This window comes from Pelobates fuscus, chromosome 2 (genome assembly GCF_036172605.1).
Source record: "Pelobates fuscus isolate aPelFus1 chromosome 2, aPelFus1.pri, whole genome shotgun sequence".
Lineage (NCBI taxonomy): Eukaryota > Metazoa > Chordata > Amphibia > Anura > Pelobatidae > Pelobates > Pelobates fuscus.
In genome coordinates, this window is record NC_086318.1 from 176,612,361 (window position 1) to 176,633,738 (window position 21,378).

The 21,378-nt window shown below is 37.3% G+C and overlaps 1 long non-coding RNA gene across 1 annotated transcript in view; it reads left to right on the forward strand.

Moving 5' to 3' along the window:
- The window catches only part of LOC134585676 (uncharacterized), a 243,636-nt gene that overhangs the window by 112,621 nt on the left and 109,637 nt on the right, over window positions 1-21,378 (forward strand). The window contains exon 2 of the long non-coding RNA XR_010086538.1: window positions 4,307-4,360. This is a non-coding gene — a long non-coding RNA (uncharacterized LOC134585676). The remainder of the gene's footprint in view (window positions 1-4,306; window positions 4,361-21,378) is intronic.

The window sequence follows — 21,378 nt, forward strand, 5'->3', positions numbered from 1 at the left end:
AATTTACACGGCTCCCTCTAGATTCCTACGTCCTCTACAATACATTACCCCTAACGCAAAAAATATCTCCTACACCCCTGATGTTACCTGGGACTGTATCCATTTATAGATCACTATAATCACGATACATGTGCAGTTGATAATATACTGCTTTTCTGAAGTAGATGTTTACAGCCTCTACCCTTCAGGGGATACCTCTTTCTTTTTTTGTTATTATTGTTTCCTCTAAACACACACTGTGCATGACTCATAGATACTGTATCCGTTTATGAGCTGTTTAACAGTTTTCAAACATTTAAAACAGCCATTACCTAATATGCTACCCCTGTGAGCTTGGCTCACATTTCCAACTCATCTAGTTGTCTACGGACTAATTAGCATTGGGAAGATTCCCACTATAAGTTTTTTGCTACATCCTAAGGTTCTTATGGCTACCTAATACTATCTATATCGCGAGTATGTTTTAGTGTGGATAGATCACTAAATATCCTATTCTGTAATCTCAGCACTGTGTATACACATTCTTTTAACCATTTTTCCTTCCCCCCAAGAGGGATTAATAAAGATCCATATTATTGTACTTAGTTCATTCTATGCTCCAATTATTAGCACTTTTTCGCATATATTGGTGGAGCAGACTCATTTAGGGTTTAGAAGCTGATCATGGGTGTACTGTTCTAGTTTACCCCATTCAGTTTCTTCTTTTGCTATTTTTTGGGGTTATGCCCTAATTCCCTTCAACCACCTACAACTCCAGTGGTTTGATCCTTTTGGTCCTTCCACTGTTGTCGTACTATTTATATTTCCTACCTGTTCTATTTAAAATTTTGTGTATATTGTGTATTAATATTGTTTTTCTATTTTATTGTACCCTATTGTATCAATGTAATGTTTTGTGGATCCAGGACATACTTGAAAACAAGAGAAATCTCAATGTATCTTTCCTGGTAAAATATTTTATAAAGAAATAAAATGTATCATCCTATTCCCAAGAAGAAATTACAGAAGGACAGGGAACGGGGTTGATTACACCAGTCCACTATCAACAGTAGTGCCATAGCCTATGAGAGTATGAGAGTTTGATCACCTTTTCCTCAGAAGTGAGGACTGCTGACACCTTCTTCATTGATGCCTCCACCACCAATGCCACCACTTTTAGTACTATTCAGCCTCAGAATAGTGGGATTAGTCGGTTATATCTTATTCACCAACCAGGAGGAAATTTGATTTTTCTCAGCCTTCTCATATAGCAATAATGTCTGCTGGCATTGACACTGCTGTTCTTTCTGCCAAAGCTAGTTCTTATGGTGCTCATAGTAAGGGATCTATAAAACCAGTTGACTTGTCTATTACACCCTATTTCTTGTAGCCCCCTGCCCCCAAGCAACTATCTGAGAGACTTTGTGAGACTTTGTTGGATCCATCAGTGCCACTCTTTACTAAAGAAGTAGAGCAGAGTACCCAAGTAGTGTTCCCAATATTTGGTCTTCATGATCTTGGTGATGATGAAGAATCTAGTGATGATCATATCACTATTTCTCCCACCACTCCTGACATTTGTTTGAATCTATCCCTGGAGGAAATCAACTATGATAAAGAGGAAATATACGAGAAGAAGCAGCAGTTCACTATTTTCTGCATGTACTGTGCACTCGCCACTCTGTATTTGCAAACATTTATTATGGATGTCAGAAGTAGCTCAGCCAGTGAGATTATTGTTAGCACCTCTCTTACCAGGATGGCAGGCTAGTGCTCCCACAAATTTGACTGCCACTTTTGGAAAACCACCTGCCTCTTCATGAGAAACAAGACAAGGTTTGAGACTAATATATTATGCCAAAGAAAAGTTTGGAATTACTTTGACAGCTTACCAGAATGGTAAATTGTGTGGCAAGTAAGTGAGTAGGGGAGAGTGAAGGTTCACCTAACTAGTGCTGGTATGAACCAAAAAACGCAAAGGCACTGTGAGTCTGCATTACTGAGTGAAGAAGCAAAAAGAGAAGGTACTAGGGAAGACAGCATGTGCACTGGTAACCAACTACCAGCATTGTTACCCCTCAACTAATTTTACCCTTTAGCTGTGCAAGTGGTATGTGCTACTAGTTGATTGGGACAGAGATATCCCCAGTCCACATCATCACAGAACATGTTTGCCAGTCCAACTTTGAGCATTGTGTTGGGTTTCATGAAAGAGACCAGGCCAAAAAAATGTCCTGCTTGTTTGCCCAACTGATTGCTGTAGGTTTAACTCCCTTTTCTTTAAGCAGTTGACAGACCCTTGCTATGCAATATGCATTTCCATTCAATTTACTTTCAGCAGAATGAACATTACATCTTGTAGTGAGGGGTGCAGTTCAGGAATCCAACACAAATGTGGTAACCATACTTGAGCATTGCAGGAGGATTGTGGGCATTTCCACCATAGTGTGAGAGTGAGTCAACTTTTGGGGCAGGAGGAAGAGGAAAGAAAGCTTCCCACACACCATCTTCAATGGGATGTCAGCACATATGGAATTCCATTTTAGACATAATGAAACACATTTTCAAACAGAAGAGGGTAATCCATAGTCTATTGGCATTGACTCCCTACTGGGGTGTGAGGATAGCACAATAATTGGGCAGCTGGTAGTCATATTGCCTTTTTCCTTGAATTTTTGGATAGATCCCATATTTTCAACTTGAAATGACTCATGCTTCTCATTTTACATTAATACAAGATAGCAAAAGGAAAAATATTACAATCAGTAATTGTGTAGCCATGTTTGCATGTCATCACAGTCAAAGTCAATTTTTCCTGATTTTTTTAGCTGCCCGAATTTCTTCCCGGCTAGTTTTCGGTACTGAAATTCTACCAATATTTTTAAAGTTAATAATGTTTTAGACACTCTTTAAACATATATTTAGGGGCATGGGAGTAATTAGTAATAATTTAGTGCCAGAGAAGCTGAACACTACCTGGATAGAGAAAGTAACAGTGCTATAGAAATGGTCACCACTTTGACTCTACTTAGTTGGGGGCACCAGAATATATATTAAGGATACAAATGGGTAAAAGCAAACCTTTAACTTAATCCACTTCCATTAAGCGTGCTGTGAGAATATAAGGGAACCTAGGGAAGAATATATTTTTGACATGCACAAAGCATTCAAGGTATCTTGTAGGAAGAAAATATAGAAAAGAAAAAATTAAGATGTTTTCATTGAAATTGGCCACATTTTTACATTCAGCATTAATATCCTTTCATGTTTTTTTTTGAGAATCTAAAATGATATTAAATATAAACACATGTAAGTAAACATATAAAAAGTGTGTGATTTCATTAAAATATCCACATAAAAATATAAAGGTTAGCTTTTGCTATTACTTAAATATAGGCATACTTTTTTTCAAACATTAAGTCAAAATGACTTAACCCCTTAAGGACACATGACATGTGTGACGTGTCATGATTCCCTTTTATTCCAGAAGTTTGGTCCTTAAGGGATTAAAGAAACAAACTATGCAAAATAAATTAGCTTTCCGTGCTGACATCAACAAGACCCTGGTCAACTGAAAGAAACGGCAACACTCTAATAATGTAGGCATCTGCGTTCTGCCTGTTTCTGAAATGAAATTAGAAGACATCAGCTGAAAGATTTTCCTCTCACTCTCTTCTGATCAAAGATCCCTGTGCAGCCACAGAGCTCTTGAAAGCTTGGTGTAGGTGCCGGCAAAATCCAAGCAAGTGACAGATTACTGTAGTTATGAAATGCAGTCATCAATAACCGAGGGGTATTTTATTTCAGTTCATGATGGCATGGAAAATGTGAGTGGTGAATTAGAGGTTGAATCCATGTTAAGTCAGATAGATGCATGTTAAATCGCTTTCATTTGACATAATTATGACATTTTTATTTTCGCAAATGACACTCGTCTTGACCGTGTGTTGCCATCCGATTAGATAAATGTTGTTGATTTAATCTTTATCAATACAGTGAATCTATTATAATGAAATCCCATCAATAAAATTTCAGCTTAAAAAATAAATATATAAATAGATTTAAAAATGATTTGCCAATCAACATTTTTTTTTCTGGTGCATACACATTGTGCAGAATGGTACCCAGAACTGTCTAAGAGCTATTAGTACTGATTGATGCTGCAATCGCTTGTAGGAGCGTTAAAACAATGGCTGGAATTTTTATCTTTTCCTAAATAAGCACTGCAATCAATCTTGTTTCTTTTTTTTTATATACATATTTATAAACTGATAATTTCAAAGAAAGGCATCACAGTTACCCTGTTTTATTTCTTGTTATTTCCCAGGGAAGACGCGGAAAACCAGGCCCCCCCGGCAAGCCAGGAACACCTGGACTTCCTGTAAGTACATTGTTTTTTTATATGATTACTTGGCTCACCAATGACACATATATCTGAGGTTATTTCTTTTCATTGCATTTCCGTGGAGAGATCTGAAAAGTAGGCATAGGTTTTAAGTGCAAAAATGTATTGAGAAAATTAAGTTTGCAATATAGTGCCCTATATCTTCATAGATGATGTATAGGTACAATTTTCATCTGGTTCTCATATCTATAGCAGAGTGTATGTGGCTTTTGTGTCAATGGATATAAGATATTGAATATTTTGCGATTTTGTTTTACAATTAACCTATTGATTTGTTACAACTTTAAAAAGGATTATTCATTATTTCACATAACACATTAACATAACTTGTAACAATGAGAGGTATAAAAGCGGGATGGGCAGGTTTGTTGGCCAGCAGAAGGTGTTGGATGAGTCTGGTCATAAGGTGAGTGTGTACATGTCAGAAAGGCAAGCTCTGACCAGCCTAATACAAAACAGACCATGCACAGATTGTTCAGTGTTCATAAAGTGCTACTGCCCATAGGTTACAAAGGACAGTGCAAAGAGCATTTATTGATGTGCTTATGCTGCACAGATTAACCCCTTAAGGACCAAACTTCTGGAATAAAAGGGAATCATGACGTGTCACACACGTCATGTGTCCTTAAGGGGTTAAGGGCATTTCCTCAGTATAGCAAGATATGAGACACCATTGAACAAATCCGGGGCACCAGGACAGAACCCGAAATTTGGGATGGTCCTGCTGAACCTGGGAAATTTTTAAGGCATGCATAAAGCCACTAGAAATTATTGAATACATAAGTTTGCTCATTAAAGAAAAACTCCAAGTACCATAACAACTGTAGCCCTGGTATAACCATGCAAACTGTGGTTTGGCATGCTTCTGTGGGAAGGCCCCAAAGCATTCCAGGCAAGTATAAATAAAACACATTTGAAAACCAAAATGTTAACCAGTTTGTTGTATTTAATGGTTTTGTTAATGAACCTCTAAAAATGCAATGTCTCACATGTTTTTGTTTGCTGTTTTATGATGTTATGCAAGTGCACCAGGGCGAGCTAATCAATATGGAGCACTCAAACACGATTACGTTTTTATGTCGTATGAAACTATACATAACTATTAATGTAATAGCAAAAGAAGAGAAGCTGATAAATACACGAATATATAAGAAACTAGGACACTTTTTCTTGCCTGCTTACACAATATACTTTAAATTGTAAAGCAGCATCTGTCTAAAGCATGAATAAGCTCATTTACCTGCCTATAAAACTAAACCTTACCAATCCTGTTCTCCAAAATCCTGAAGCTCAAAATGAAGATATTTAATCCTGGTAGGCTGCTGCTGTTGAAAAAAAAAATTCAAGCGGTGCGGTATTCTAAATCCTTAAGTGAAAAACAAATCTAACTCCAGAAATGGACAAAATATTCAGCATTCTAAAACCAGTTGGATATAAACACAGAATTTGTCTTTCATGTGGATAGCTTATTATTAATGTAGGTTATTTTTTTTCAAGAAGTGTACACACAATATTTGTACATTACTGCAAATGTAAAGGAGTTCTTGGAAGTCTCACTAATATAGAAATATAGAATTTTAATGACAGATAAAGGCCAACTTGCCAATCTACCATTTCCTATAGCTCTGAATGCGCAGGAGCTTCTTTGAACTCTTCCTATTTATTAGTAAAATTCTTACATTACTACTGCATGCTATTCCATGCATCGACAAAGTTTTCCATTTAAAAAAAAAATAAAATACATTATTCATAAATAGTTTTGTTGATTTATGCTAACCATCTTTTTTAAATCACGATATAATTAAAAATATATGTAATATCAAACATATTTGCTTTCTGCTCAAGTTATACCTATCTAGGGCTTTCAATGCTTTAAAAAGCCATCCATAACACCCAATTGGTGTATGGAAATATTATATAAATATAAATGTTTGTCAATGTACAGTTATTTGTCACTGGATTCCTTCTTATTAAGTTAAAAGGACACTGTGCAAAAACTTTGCAACAGAGAAATGGCAGTGTCACAACTTACCTCTATTCCATCACTGCTCCCGTGGCGATCTCGAGCTGCAGCAGCCCAAACGCGCGCATGTGCAAATATTAGGGGCAGTGTGTGACCTCCGAACCTAGATCGAGTCCCAGGCAATGGTACGCTCTGGAGACGTGCGCGATTGTTCCTTGCCGGAGGACAAACCTGTAGATGCAGTTGAAACACATTAAGTTCATTAATACACTGCATGGCAACCCCTGTAAGTGACAGCTCCATACACCAATAGGGTGGTATGGAGGCAAGTCAGAATAATTGTATCTTTTGTTTGGCACCCTACTTAAACACAGAACAGCTGAGCCTTAATTGCTCAGTTGTTCTGTGCTACTTTACCTGCTCTCCTGGATTTACCTAATCTCTGGCCTGTCTATCATTTGTGAACCTCTGCTGCCTGGAAGCTTCTGCCTTGCCTTGCATTCTGTTTCCCTTGGACTTTGTTATTTTCTGCTTATTTTTTAAGCAATGCATTTGGGTTCCATAACGCCAAACGTGACAGTCAGAATGTATTGGGTTATTCACTAAATTCCAAACTGTAGCGAAGTGAAATTTGAATTGAAAAATGTAGGCCAACATAGCTGATTTGGAGAAATGCTGCAATGCTGCTATAGTCGCATTTTTATTTTAAACTGATTTTGGATTGTTATTCAATAGTTTAGTGAGTAACTCTAGTTGTCTTGTAGATATATATCTTTTTAAGTATCCAAGTGGAATGCAAAACTCTAAACCTGTAGGGTGTGTGCCTGCAGAAGTGATTTCCTTCAGCAATTATTCATCTAGTTTTCCCGTTACACATAGGACTAAGTGCCTTGTAATTACATGAATTTTCCATAAAAACATTTGTATGTAGTGCCACAACATGTGTAATTTTTCAACCCACTGGAATGACTCTTGTTATTATTGATTAGTAAAGAAGATCAGCTAGTGGTACAGTAAGAAAAAAATCTTTGCTCGTTTAATCATCTGGGGTGCATACAATCTGATCTCATAAGCCTATTTATTTTTAATTTAGAGAGTTCTAAAGCTATCTTCTCTTCACTGAACAGAGTTGTATAATTGCCTTATCTTGAAAAGATCCTTAGCTTGACCCAGATCATCAATCTCCACTTTCATTTATAAGAATGGGTAGAAATGTTAATTGAAGTAGTCTTCCATCTCATTATTTATTCTGCATGTATTCCACTTTACATTGTATTGATTTCCATCTCCTTATATAGACTGGACTATTTTTTTCCCCACACTTAATTAGTGGTATGTCTCTTTCTATATAGTTTGTAGTATTTGCTTTTTCCTCCTGTGTTGCAAGACCTAGAGATAGGAAAGGAACACAAACATGTATCCCTGACCCTATAGTGTTAAAACCACTATCTAGTCCCCTTTGCCTCCCTAAAGATAGTAAAATCTTACTTGTATTTAAGTCTGAAGCTGCTGCCTGTGAACTTTCTCTGACCTTTGACATCATCAGAAGTGGTGACCTGATCCAATCACAATGCTTCCCCATAGGATTGGCTGAGATTGACAAGGAGGCAGATCGGGGGCAGGGCCAGCACAATTCAAACACAGCCCTGGCCAATCAGCATCTCCTCATAGAAATGAATTGAACCAATGAATCTCTATGAGGAAAGTTTAGTGTCTGCATGCAGAGGGAGGAGATACTGAATGTTTGGATGCATTTTAGGCAGCCATGGCCCAGGAAGGATCTCTAACAGCCATCTGAGGAGTGACCTGGGAAGTTATCACTAGTCTGTAATGTAAACACTGCATTCTCTCTGAAAAGACAGTGTTTACAGCAAAAAGCCTGAAGGTAATGATTCTACTCACCAGAACAAATTCAATAAGCTGTAGTAATTCTGGTGACTATAGTGTCCCTTTAAGCATGCGTGGGATAGGCATAAGGCTATCCTAGCTGTAAGATAAGGCCAGGGACTAATAAAAGTATTTAGAAAAATGGGCAGACTAGATGGGCTGAATGGTTCTTATCTGCCATCATAGTTTATGTTTCTATGTTTCTATGACTACTGGGGCTGTACTGTGGTAGTCCCACACTTTATTTAACTATAGGAATTTTAAAAGGCTGCATGCCCACTGTAATTTATTTGACCAGTGTGTGGTGATATCTGGATATAATCACTCACATCAGATAACAGGGAGCACATTAAAAGTGTGAACATTATTAACAGGAAGCCTCTCTACTTCAAACCTGGTAAAAAAATAAATAAAAAAAATCCATATATATTTGGATATAAAGAATTGCTGGACTGATTAGACAGGAACTTGATCTTTGATTGAGCTTTGATACAGCAGGTTGTAGTAGTCATAGTGCTTGGAGTGTTCATTTTATGGCATTCTGCCCTTTATTTACCTTTGTTTGTTTACCTTTCTATCTCACTTTAACTTAACTCAGAAAAATGAGCCACTTTGGCTGTTAGGGGATCTCAGGGTGGGTGCTATTGAATATCTTATTTGAACAACAGTACAATTACTGGAACAAACTTTGTTATAACATAAACAAGTGATATTTGACGAGAACTGATATCTCTTTTTATGATCTCAACATATTAGTCACTATGCTTCTAAACATGCCATCTTCTTGTTCTAACCTATTTATATCATTGATGAAATATGAGTCAGACGTATGTTCATTATTCTGTCCAGTATTCAGTTTTATAAAAGCTTTACTTCCTTAATTATTGAGAATACAGTAAGGGAGTTCAGGATAACTAGAATAGCTCCTAAAGAACAGATAATATGATTTGAATGAAAAGAGAAAAATCTGAATTAGTACAAAGCCCATTAGCATCAGGAGATATTGCACAGCTCTTTAAACAAGGACCGACTGTAGAGGTTGACATAGGCTAAATGAGGCAGTATTTAAGATAGGATAACTTTTTTTATCTAATTAATTTGAAAGATAAAGGACTGCCTGAATTGAACAGAAAAAAAGGATTATGCTCAAGCTTAGACTATGAAATAACAAGAAGAGCCACTCAGCTGTAAATGAGATTAATTTATTAAAGAATTATGAGAAGAAATATGCAAATACCAGAAGTAATTTTCAGAACATGAGGAATTTGTATCTACATTTAATAGTTAGCATTTCATTGTTAAGGTGAATAGATGTCCATGGTATTGGTGTAGCATGCTGTGCAGCTATTAGTTCAATTTTATCCCTAGAAACTGCAGGAAAGATGGATTTATTTCATAAATATTCATTGAGAATAACACTGCCACTGAAAGAGGTAAATCTATTAAGCAGCACTACACCGTCTCTTGGTTGTTTTGCCCCAAAATAATGGATGCATAGAGATTTTACAAATACGTTGAGGAATGTAGTCTAGAAAAGACATGTTTCATGAGTTGTTCCAAGTGGAATGCAATAATGCAAATTAGTAATCTGGTGGTAACAATTTAATGTTAAAGAATGAGCCGAAACTGAAGAATAAAAAACAGCTCAAATAGCTTGCCCTTCACTCCACTTCTACTTTTTGCTCACTTGTGCCGTTACAAAGAGAATCTAAACCACTTGTATTCCAGAATCCACCCAAAAAAAGGTGCAGAAATGAAATGCCAGGAAGTTCCCTCTGCAGAAGAGAAATAGCAATCATAGATCATAGTTTGGGCTTTACCTTGTCAGTGAGGTGTGCTTGAGAAAAGCCGTCCATATTGGGCAAACCTTTGTCATTTGTGTTTTTCCCCCCAAAAAAGTCTGCAGAATGATGGAAGCAGTGTGCCAGTACTCTCTTTGCATTTTAAAGTATTGTAGGGGATTTGCCATTCCCTGAGCCTGGAACACCAGCATATTATTTGGATTAATTAGCTCATAAAATGTGTACAGCCCTTACTGGAGACACCTGAACAAGATATTTCATGTCAGGATTACTCTTTAGGTTAGGAAGATCCTAAGATGTTGCAAACAAACCAAAACAGACAGATCAGAAGAAATACCAAGAATGGACAACCACTCAAATATAGAGTGGACATGTCACACCTGGGCTCGCCATCCGGAGTGTGGAAATATCCAAACCTTGCCCTACCCCCTCTGCCTCCATTCCACCCCACCCCCTTTTGTTTTCTTCTCTTTTCCTTCTCTTTCTCTCCCCATCTACTGGGGGACCGGAACACTGGGGAACTGGGGGTGCCAGACGTCAAAATGTGCATATCGAAGCAGCAAGGAGGTCTGTGTCTCCTGACCTCTCTTGATGAATGGCTCACAATAGCTCCCAGCTGAAACATTATAAGACACAGGGACCTGCATGTTCTACACACAAGAGAAAAAGCTCCCAGGTGCACAAGATAACTGTCCAACGCAAACCCATTATATAGAGTACAGCTGGATCCACTGAGCAAAACTACCAACCGAGAGCTTGGCTGAGGAAAGGTCAGACCTATTTACACCTACCTCACAAGGTACTGACTGACAAAGTGTTAAGGGAAATGGGGGGAAGAAGGAGCAGACTTCCGGAACACCCATAGCTTGTTATAGCCTAAACACTGATTACAGTTCAACAACTAACAATCTTAGGAAATTGTGTCTATCTGGCATAGACCTGCCGAGACCCAGAACAAAGACTGGAAGGGGATAATGGAAGCAAATAGTTGAGATAAGACAAGAACTGACCTGACAAAAGCACACTTTTGGGGAGGTGTTGACATGAGCACCAGCAGACAACAAGACACCAGCAGGTCCACATTCTGGTTACTTGTTTCCTTGTTACCAATTATCCAAGTTGAACCATGCATGACCACTTAAGAACTTCAACCTTACGGACCTGCATGTCCCAACCTGCAATTGTCTTGAAAACAAAATAAAAAGATATAATATTTACCTTACTTTTAAATGAATATCTATAATGTTAGAGTGTTCCTCTTTTTATTTTAGATTATTGGGCCCTGCTAAGGCAGTTGATCCTCCTTTTCTAAAATTATCCTGATGAATTTATTTTAGTCCAGTCCACTGTATCTCATTGAGCGCATGCCAGGCAATCACCAATTGGATTCCTTTCTTGTACAAAAATGTTTATGCGTTTAGCTATTGAAAATGTTTATGCGTTTAGCTATTTTACTCATGAAGAGTAAAAAGGTTGATCTATATATATTTTTTTTTTCTGGCTCAGAATTATGTAAATCTACAACCACACTGCCTTCTGGGTAATATTTTTACTCTTCCAGTGCCCAGTTATTATTGCAATATGGACTAGTAGCCATGCAAACTCACAACAATTTCCATGTGTGTTTGTTTAATTTCAATTTTTGTTTCCAGTTTGTTTAATAGAATAAATACAAAACGTGCATACTGCTTTCAACATTGACCTGTTGTTGTTCCACAGGTTTAATTTTGACCTGTTACTTCTGACATTGGGTTTCAAAAACTTGTGAAAAAGCAGACTTTAGTTTAAAGTCAGAATCAGGAAGGACCATGCTAGATGAAAGTCTTATGGTTAATATGTTTTAAACATGAGTCTGGGAGCATAGGAGATGACTGCTGTGAACTGAACTGTAGCAAATCCTGACCCCACGCACCATATTGGGTTAGCAATATATTATACATGTAGCATTTTTATAATAATGTTCTCAGAAGTGGCATCACCTTGTAATGATGTTCCAGTTCCTCCTCTGGTTTCAGGTGGATATTTTGTTAGGGTCTAGAATGTTGAATGATTCAATGAATGGGTTGTAAATGTGACTTTTGTGATGAAAGAATCTCTCCTTGTCCAGCAATGGGCCACACTGTCTTTTTGGAAGTCACATGCCTGGTCTGATCCTTTAAGTAGTGAAAGGAAATACAAGAACCACATGGAAGAGAAACCAGAAACACGTGAGATCCCACCAGGGAGTATTTAACATACAATAGCTGTTCTCCAGAAGCTGAGCCTATAAGGTTTTGTGGACACTGGATCTGAAAGAATCATGTTTAACATGATGTGGGCCAGGGTTAAAGCCTGAGGTCAAAGGCATGCCCATTTTAACATAAAAAGATCAGTCAGAGACATTCCATGTAAGAACATATAACATAGTTTCAAGGTGAAAGTCTTGTAAGGAACATATCAAGGTCAGTGAAAAGCTAAATATTGTAAACACTTTACTGCAATGTTTCTGTCACACCCTGAGTAGTTGAGAAAACTCAGTAATCAAGCTAGAACTTAATTTTACTCTTGAGTTCAAAACAGGGAATTAATTTCATGCAAGTCTGCTGTTGGACTGACACAAAATCTCTATCTCTATAAATACATCAGAAGACAATATCAGAAAAAAATGTCATTTGTATTTAGTGATTTATTATGTTCTTAACAACTTTAAAAAAAGTGTTGTGTGATTAAACTAAAAAATGACAATGTATCATGGTAACTACATGTACTATCCACTGTAATTAATCATAACAATATACACTACCTTTGTCACAATACAGTAATAGCGTATCCCAAATCAGACAACACATTCATTGGCTATTCATTGCAATATGTAAACAGACAGAATAATAGTGCAACTATTGTATTTCTCTAATACACACTCCTGATTAGTATACCTCATGGCTTTATGGAGAAAATGTATATTTCCATGCTCCCCTGGTATTTGAGTTCAACCATTTGTTCTTTCCTATGGTTGTAAATAAATGAAATACACTCACTCTAAGAACAAATACAAAATAATGTAGCACATGGTAATATTGCTTTTATTTATTTTATTCCAAGCATGTCAAACTCAAAGGCCAAGATGGGCCAAATAAACAAGGTTTACATTTATGTGGGCTGCAAAAACAAACTTCAGTTCCCATAGAAACCTAGGTTTATTTAGAAAATTACAGTATAAAAAAAAGTTGCCTAAATGACACTGGACGTTCTCGCGCTCGTAGGGCTTCAAAATAAACAAAAGAGCTTATTTATTTTAAGAAATGCATTTGCATATAAACAGTGTTCAGTCCTGCTACCTTGACATGTTAAGAAATGTTTAGTAATGGGCCTGAAATAGGGAATGTATGCTGTTGCAAAGCTGTAAAAAACTAATGACGTTATTTTGTTTATTTTGAAGTTCTATGAGTGTGTTCTTCACTTTGGCTGAAATCATCAAACTTGATGATATCAGCCAATCCAATGCTTCCCTGTAGGAAAGCATTGGGAGACTATTGTGCATGTGTGGCAAAAAGCTGCACGGCCAAACAGCATCTCCATGGGGAGCGTTCAGCGCCTCCATGCAGACCCAATCTAACACACTGCCCCTCCTTCAACTCTAATACATTGCCCCCAAATCCAACACACTGCCCCTCCTCCCTCCACTCATCAACTCCACTATACACTGCCCCCTTCACCGCCCCTTAATCTAATACACTGCCCCTCCTCCCTCCACTCTAATTGAATAGACCGCCCCCACTCCCACCACTCTACTTTACCACCTCCCTCTCTCCAATTTAGCACACTGCCCCCACCACTCTATTACACTGGCCTCCTCCCTCCCTCAGATAAATACACTGCCCCCCCTTCCCCAATTTAATACAATGGCCCCTGACTTCCCCAAATTAAAACACTGCACCCTCCCTTCCATTAATACAATGCCACCACTCTGCCCCCTCTCTCCCCCAAGTTAATACACTGCCCCTTCCCTCTCTTAAATTCATACACTGCCCTCCCCCCAATTTAACAAACTGGCCCCCTCCCACCCTCAAATGAATACAGTGCCTCCTCCTTCAAATTAATACACTGCCCTCCCTCCCTCAAATTATTACACTGGCCCCCTCCTTCCCCCAAAGTAAAACAGTATTCCCTCCCTCAAATTAATACAGTGCCCCCTCCCTCAAATTAATACAGTTCCCACTCCCTCCCTCAAATTATTACACTGGCCCCCTCCCTCCCCAAATTAATTGTGCCCCCTCCCACCCTCAAATGAATACAGTGCCTCCTCCTTCAAATTAATACACTGCTCTCCCTCCCTCAAATTATTACACTGGGCCCCTTCTTAGAAACATAGAAACATAGAATGTGACGGCAGATAAGAACCATTCGGCCCATCTAGTCTGCCCAGTTTTCTAAATACTTTCATTAGTCCCTGGCCTTATCTTATAGTTAGGATAGCCTTATGCCTATCCCACGCATGCTTAAACTCCTTTACTGTGTTAACCTCTACCACTTCAGCTGGAAGGCTATTCCATGCATCCACTACCCTCTCAGTAAAGTAATACTTCCTGATATTATTTTTAAACCTGTGTCCCTCTAATTTAAGACTATGTCCTCTTCTTGTGGTAGTTTTTCTTCTTTTAAATATAGTCTCCTCCTTTACTGTGTTGATTCCCTTTATGTATTTAAATGTTTCTATCATATCCCCCCTGTCTCGTCTTTCCTCCAAGCTATACATGTTAAGATCCTTTAACCTTTCCTGGTAAGTTTTATCCTGCAATCCATGAACCAGTTTAGTAGCCCTTCTTTGAACTCTCTCTAAGGTATCAATATCCTTCTGAAGATAGGATCTCCAGTACTGTGTACAGTACTCCAAGTGGGGTCTCACCAGTGTTCTGTACAATGGCATGAGCACTTCCCTCTTTCTACTGCTAATACCTCTCCCTATACAACCAAGCATTCTGCTAGCATTTCCTGCTGCTCTATTACATTGTCTGCCTACCTTTAAGAGTAATACAGTATCCCCTCCCTCAAATTAATACAGTTCCCACACCCTCCCTCAAATTATTACACTGGCCTCCTCCCTCCCCCAAATTAATACAGTGCCCCCTCCCTCAAATTAATACACTGCCGCCCTCCCCCAAGCCCCTCTACTCCTACCTTACAATTTGCTGCCCGTCCTCCAGTTCCAGCTCCAGCCCTGCTCAAGCAGCCAGAGGGAAGAGGGAGTGGCTGCTCTGATCTTCTCTGCAGACAGACAGATACTCTGCCCTCTTGTGGCCGGGAGAGCAAGAATCAGGAAATATTTTCCTTTCTTGCTGGTCGCAGCCACAGCTAAACGCGGCCCCAGAGCAAGCGGGCCGCAAATATGTTCACTGTGGGCCGCATGTGGCCCATGGGCCGCATATTTGATATGCTTCTTTTATTCCTTTTTGTTTAAAAATTACTTACAAGAAGTCCAATACCCAGCACATGTATCTGTATATTATAATGCAGTCAAGTGTACCTACGATTTCGGCAATACTAGCAATACGTCACTTCTGGATCCTCAGAATGCCATTAATGTCAGCAAACAGAGAGGTGGTGTCACCTTGTCTCCTTTTGCCAATCAGCATCTTCAAGAGACTGCAGTTATATTTCAGTTGTCTTTTTTTCTTTCTTTTCGATATATAAGGAATCATTAGAATGGTAAAAAAAAATGGAATGAAAAGAAAATAGCTTTCAAAGATGTTCTAATACACAATGCTGCCTGATGTTGATGGGAGTATTGGCCCACAGCAACGACAATGCAAGAGCTTGCTAAAAGGTAACAACACTGATTAAATAATACATTTAGAACCCAACAGTGTCTTAGTGTTCTATGAATGTGAAGAATGCCAGTCTGGCCCATGGTTTGCAACATCCCTTTATCCATTTGCATGAAGTGTCTCTGATTGAGATCAAAAGACAGTGTTCATTACAATTCATATCATGTGGTATACCCGAGATGATTTGCAGCTGACAGTCTGATGGCTTCCTATAAAGGTGCTTTATAATGTGTCACTTCCTTGCTGTCAGGTTACGTTCAATGCTAAATGCTGCGGGCAACTTACATTTCATCAAGCTATCACTAAAAAAGGCAGAAACACATTTTTTATTATTTTTTGGTTTGTCTTTTTGCTATTCCCTTTTCTTAAAAAAAATTAAAATAAAATAAAATAATAATCTACATGGTCTGCTCTTGTCAAATCTATTATCCCATTAATGTTGTGCATGCGTGTCCTTTAAATTGAGCCCATTATTTTGGGCTCCAGAGACTTCCTATTATTATTAGTGTCCATATTGTCCCTTTCTTTTGCTGCCAGTGCTTTGCTGTTCACACTTGCTACACTTCAATGCATAGCAATTTAAATGGAGAACAATAAACAGAGCCGTTAGGATGGGATTTTTAAGTCAGCAGCTCCCTCTAGTGCCTCTTCTGAATTTCATTTTCTAGTTACCTAAAACGACAAAAATGTTCAAGCACAAAGATAGCAAACACTACATATGGTGTATACATATGCCAAATAAATTTAATGAGAGAATAAAATAGAAGCCAATTAAGGTTACAAGAACAGCGGTTGTTTTTTTTCAGAAATGCATAGAAACTATTTTTTATATAATATATGGTTGTAAAGCACTCCCTAGCAGAGGGCACTGAATCTTAGCAGCAAAGGAATATCAATGTGTGTGGTTTTGTATAGACAAATGGATAGACAGACAAATACATAGTTAGATACGTAGTTGATAGTTAGATACATAGTAGATAGATAGATAGAGATAAAATGTCAAATAGTGATTATTTGAATGCACTTTACAAAGGCACACGAGCATCTTCAAGGCAATCATGACTTTGATTGAATCAAAGGCAGCCCAATTAACAAAAGCAGTGTAGCTATGTGTACAACTCCATATTTGTGGAATCGATGGATTAAAAAAAGGGGAGCGTAGACTTGCAATGTCCTTTCTTCTGTAACTAAACGGATGCAGCTCTCAACTACTGTTTTATTAGAGAGGAAGAGAGAGAATATTGAGAGTGTGTTCCTTTCTACATACATTGCTAAGGCAACAAGAACAAATGCATTAGTTAATAAAATGTGCAACAGGAAAGCAGGGACTTGCTTTAAATAAAATTATACTTTAAAAGATACAAATTATCATGTAAGGCATAAAGTATCATACAATAAATTTGAGTAGGCGAAATGTTACAACTAAGCTGAAAAAAAAGAAAAGATGAAAAGATGAAAAAAAAGAAAAAAAAACCCAAATAATATTATTCACAGCTTCTGTTATAAGCGTCACAAAAGCAAGTGGAGCTGAAGTTTTTTTCAGAATTACCCAAAAGGTCCTACAATTTACAAAGTCACACCAAAACAGAATGAAAAAAACAAAAAACAGAAAACATTTTATGATTTAACCTTATCATGTTCTCCTTCGATGTTACTATAAATGTATTAAGTAAGCATGTGCATAGTTTATGGAGTGCATACTGGTATACCTCGGTGTATACTTACTCAATATAACTCAATACTCAATATGAGACAAATGAGTTTGCTAGAGGAGAGAGGGTACAGAAATCATAAATTTTGCTTAGTGTTATGTTATGCTTTATAAAATGTGTTAAGAAAAAAAAGCACACAATATTTATTAGGGATAAAATGCTCATTAGAACTTCTATAATGTCCATTATATAAAATGATTTCTATGTAAAAATAAAAAGCATACATCATACAAGGCTCCTGTTGAAGGAATGGGATTTTGAGTAATAGGATTATTTCTTCGACCATATGTACACTGTTTCAAATCCATCTTTTGAAGCACAGTCTGTATGCGCGTGTATTGCCAGAAAGCCTACTCACAGGAAGATTTTTCATTCCCCCAGAACGTAACCACATGAGTCTGCTTTTAGCTTCTGAGCCATTATATACTGAAATAAAAACTTACTGCCTTACATCACACATAATCATGGACATACACTCACAAATAAAGCTATACGAACATATTTATATGTCTAGTACGAGGACAGACAATTATTTGAGAAAATGTCATCATAAAACGGTGAATTATTTTTCCGAAAGTATTCTGAGCAGGGACATGCCACTGAGCAACTGGCTTTTCAGCTTTATCTTTGTACGCAGAAATGACTAATGCAAAGCAACTATTGTAAGGACAATAGCAGCTGATCTCAATGATGAATTGCTCCATAGCAACAACAACAATATCTAACTTTGCTTTCCATAGTATTCAGTCAGCATCTAAAGGAATGCAGAAAACAATCATTGCAGATCATTTTACTTTAGAACAACTAGCAACATTTTCATGTTTCCTTAATTCCGGCACAGAATCTGTAATTGCCTTGTGTCCTGTTGGCTGCTTTCCCGGCCAAAGAATGGCCTGCGTGAAAAGTGTTAACTGGTTACCATCTGAAGACTTGCCAGTGGGATGCACAGAGCAATGCCTAGTGTCCTCGTTGTCTAGCAACTCCGACGTCTCTGTAATTATCTTCCCTCTGCAGCATTGGAGACTTTAAATACAGACACTTTAAGGCTTAACTCAGTTCAGTAATAGCTTGTCCCAACAAGCATCCTGTGAAGGCAAGCAAAGGCAGACAGTTAATGCACAGAACTCACAAACCTAATTGACACCTTAGAATCTAAAACGCACAGCCTATCAACATCTAATGGTAACATGGTTACTATCTGTGAAAATCCACTGCCGCTACGCATCTCTTATAAATTACATCATTCTGTACCAAATATTGTGGGCACGCTGTGCAACACAATGCCCAAAACAGATTAGTATTTCTCTATAATCCACAAGAACCCACCAAAAACTATTCTTCTTAATTTTCAAACCATTTTTAAAAGGATCTAAAATGGTTTATATTTGCCAAACAATTAGAGTATCAGCTCTCCGGACAAATTCATAATCAGGTTAAAAATGCCCTGTTTAGAAATGATTTGTTATATATTTTTTTGCATGTTATATAAAAGTTATATAACACATGTTTTTATCTGTCACTTAACCATAGGTGTTACGATACTCAATAAATGCACCTGAATCAGGTAAATTTGATGTAAAATTATCTGCACTGAGAATGTCAGATTATTCTATTAATTATATTCATATACAAATAAATGGCATGCAAACTAACATTGCAATCATGTTTGATGATCTCAGCCAAAGTGAAAAACACACTCATAGGACTTCAAAAGCAAAAAGACTAACATAATTTGTTTATTACAGCTGTGCAACCGCATACATTCACCATTTCAGTCCCATTACCAAACCTTTCTTAATATGTCAGGGATTCGAACCCTTTCAGGAATGGCACATACAAGAGAATAAAAAAGATAGGAGGGCTGCTCCACACAAATGTCTAAATAAACAACAGGTTAAAGCAGCAATTGATGTGTTCAGCCTCTTTGGTTGGAAATCAGAACTGCAGTTTCAGGGTCTTTGAGGATATTGGCAAATAAAATAATGTCTATAATATCCAGGCAGGTTGGGAGGAAATAAATATGAAAACAAAGTCCAGTATAGAAATAAAGCAAGATGTTTGGATGAATCAGGATGGTTGAAGGTAAGTAAGGGTGGAGCAGATTTTATTTAGAAAGAGCCAGGAGCAGAAGACTTGTCAGGTTCAGAACACAACTTCTCTCAATGTAAAGGCATTTGGTTTTGTCGTGTGTGGCCTTTTATAGCAGACTTGTATTATCATGCTGTGCAGGTGAGAGTGACTGAGGTTTGTCTAGTGGTTAGGGAGGCCACTAGTGGCAAAACATGGTTAATGCAGGAACTTGTTTTAAATAAACAGAAAAGTTAACATAAGTCTTAGGATAGGATCCTGACAAGTGCTCTCAATAAAATACATAGGAGTAAAGAGGTAATAAAAATATACTCACAAAGATAAAGCAGGCTCACTGCTCTATGGTAACAGCTTGGGTGGTATGATCCCTACCTCGGATTTTTTGGAGTAAAGGATAAAATATATAAATGCCTGATAGTATGTCTAAAAATAAAATAAAGGATTGAAAGGGATAATTGGTACAATATACTGATATTATTGACCAAAAAACTCTTTAATACTAAAAATTCAAACAATAAACAACCATAACGCGTTTTGCCTCCATGGCTTCTTCAAATGGAGTATAGCATGCATACTGGCAGATCAGAGTTTATATAAGAGTAAAACAAAATACATTGGTGCCAAATTTCAGCATCCAATCATATTACAGTAATTAATCACATATACAAAGTACCTTTAAAAGTGTCTCTATACAGCCACATAACTTTTAACCCCTTAAGGACCAAACTTCTGGAATAAAAAGGAATCATGACATGTCACACATGTCATGTGTCCTTAAGGGGTTAAACAAATAAATATTTAAACATGTTATTAAAACGAGGGTTTTATAAGTTAATAATGGCATATATTGCCAAAAACACATGACATGCACTATTTGCGTGTCACGCTTAATTCTTGATCTTTTTTTTGTATAATTTTCTAAACTAACCTACGTTTCTATGAAAACTGAAGTTTTATTTTTTTTGTGGCCCACATAAACTTAAGCCTTGTTTATTTGGCTCATGTTAGTCTTTGAGTATGTCATGCTTGTTCTACATGAAACTTTGTCATCATTTTAGTTAATATTGGCAGGTGGTCACTACAAAACCAACATGACCATTTCCTGAGACAATAAAATTGTTGGCATTCAACAATCAAACTAGACTTTTTATATGTGTGTAAATGTTGAATATCCAGATCTAAAAAATAAAATATTATATATTTATTAGGTCACAATGAGTAGGCGTCAAAATGTTTTACATTTCTTTTTTAAGCTCATCATTACAACCGATCGATTGAAGTAGCTGCATATTGATCATTTTTTACTTCAAATCTAGTATTACACTTTGAAAATGATCAGCGCGGCTGCCGGTGGCAAAATAGAGTGTCACAAATGTCATTTTTTTTCTTAAAATGAGGTAGTGAGAATGATATTTGGCATCGTATCAAAATAGTAAAAAATGACTCAGCTGCCAATTAAATTGGACACGTCTGTTAACACCATTTCTGTTCATTGTCAGAGAAAAATAGAATAGCGTTAATGAATAATATCTAATGTGTTGTGAAAAAATCATTCATTAGATTCCAGCATCTTATAAACAAAAGAACAATCTTCATAGTTGTAACACTGTGAATTATGACACAGTTGACACATTTAAAACCATTATTAATACTTCCTAAAGAATATAATACATGTGCATCGTCAACACAAATACTGTATCATCACAATGCGTTTGGCAAGTTCTAGCAAGGAGCCATT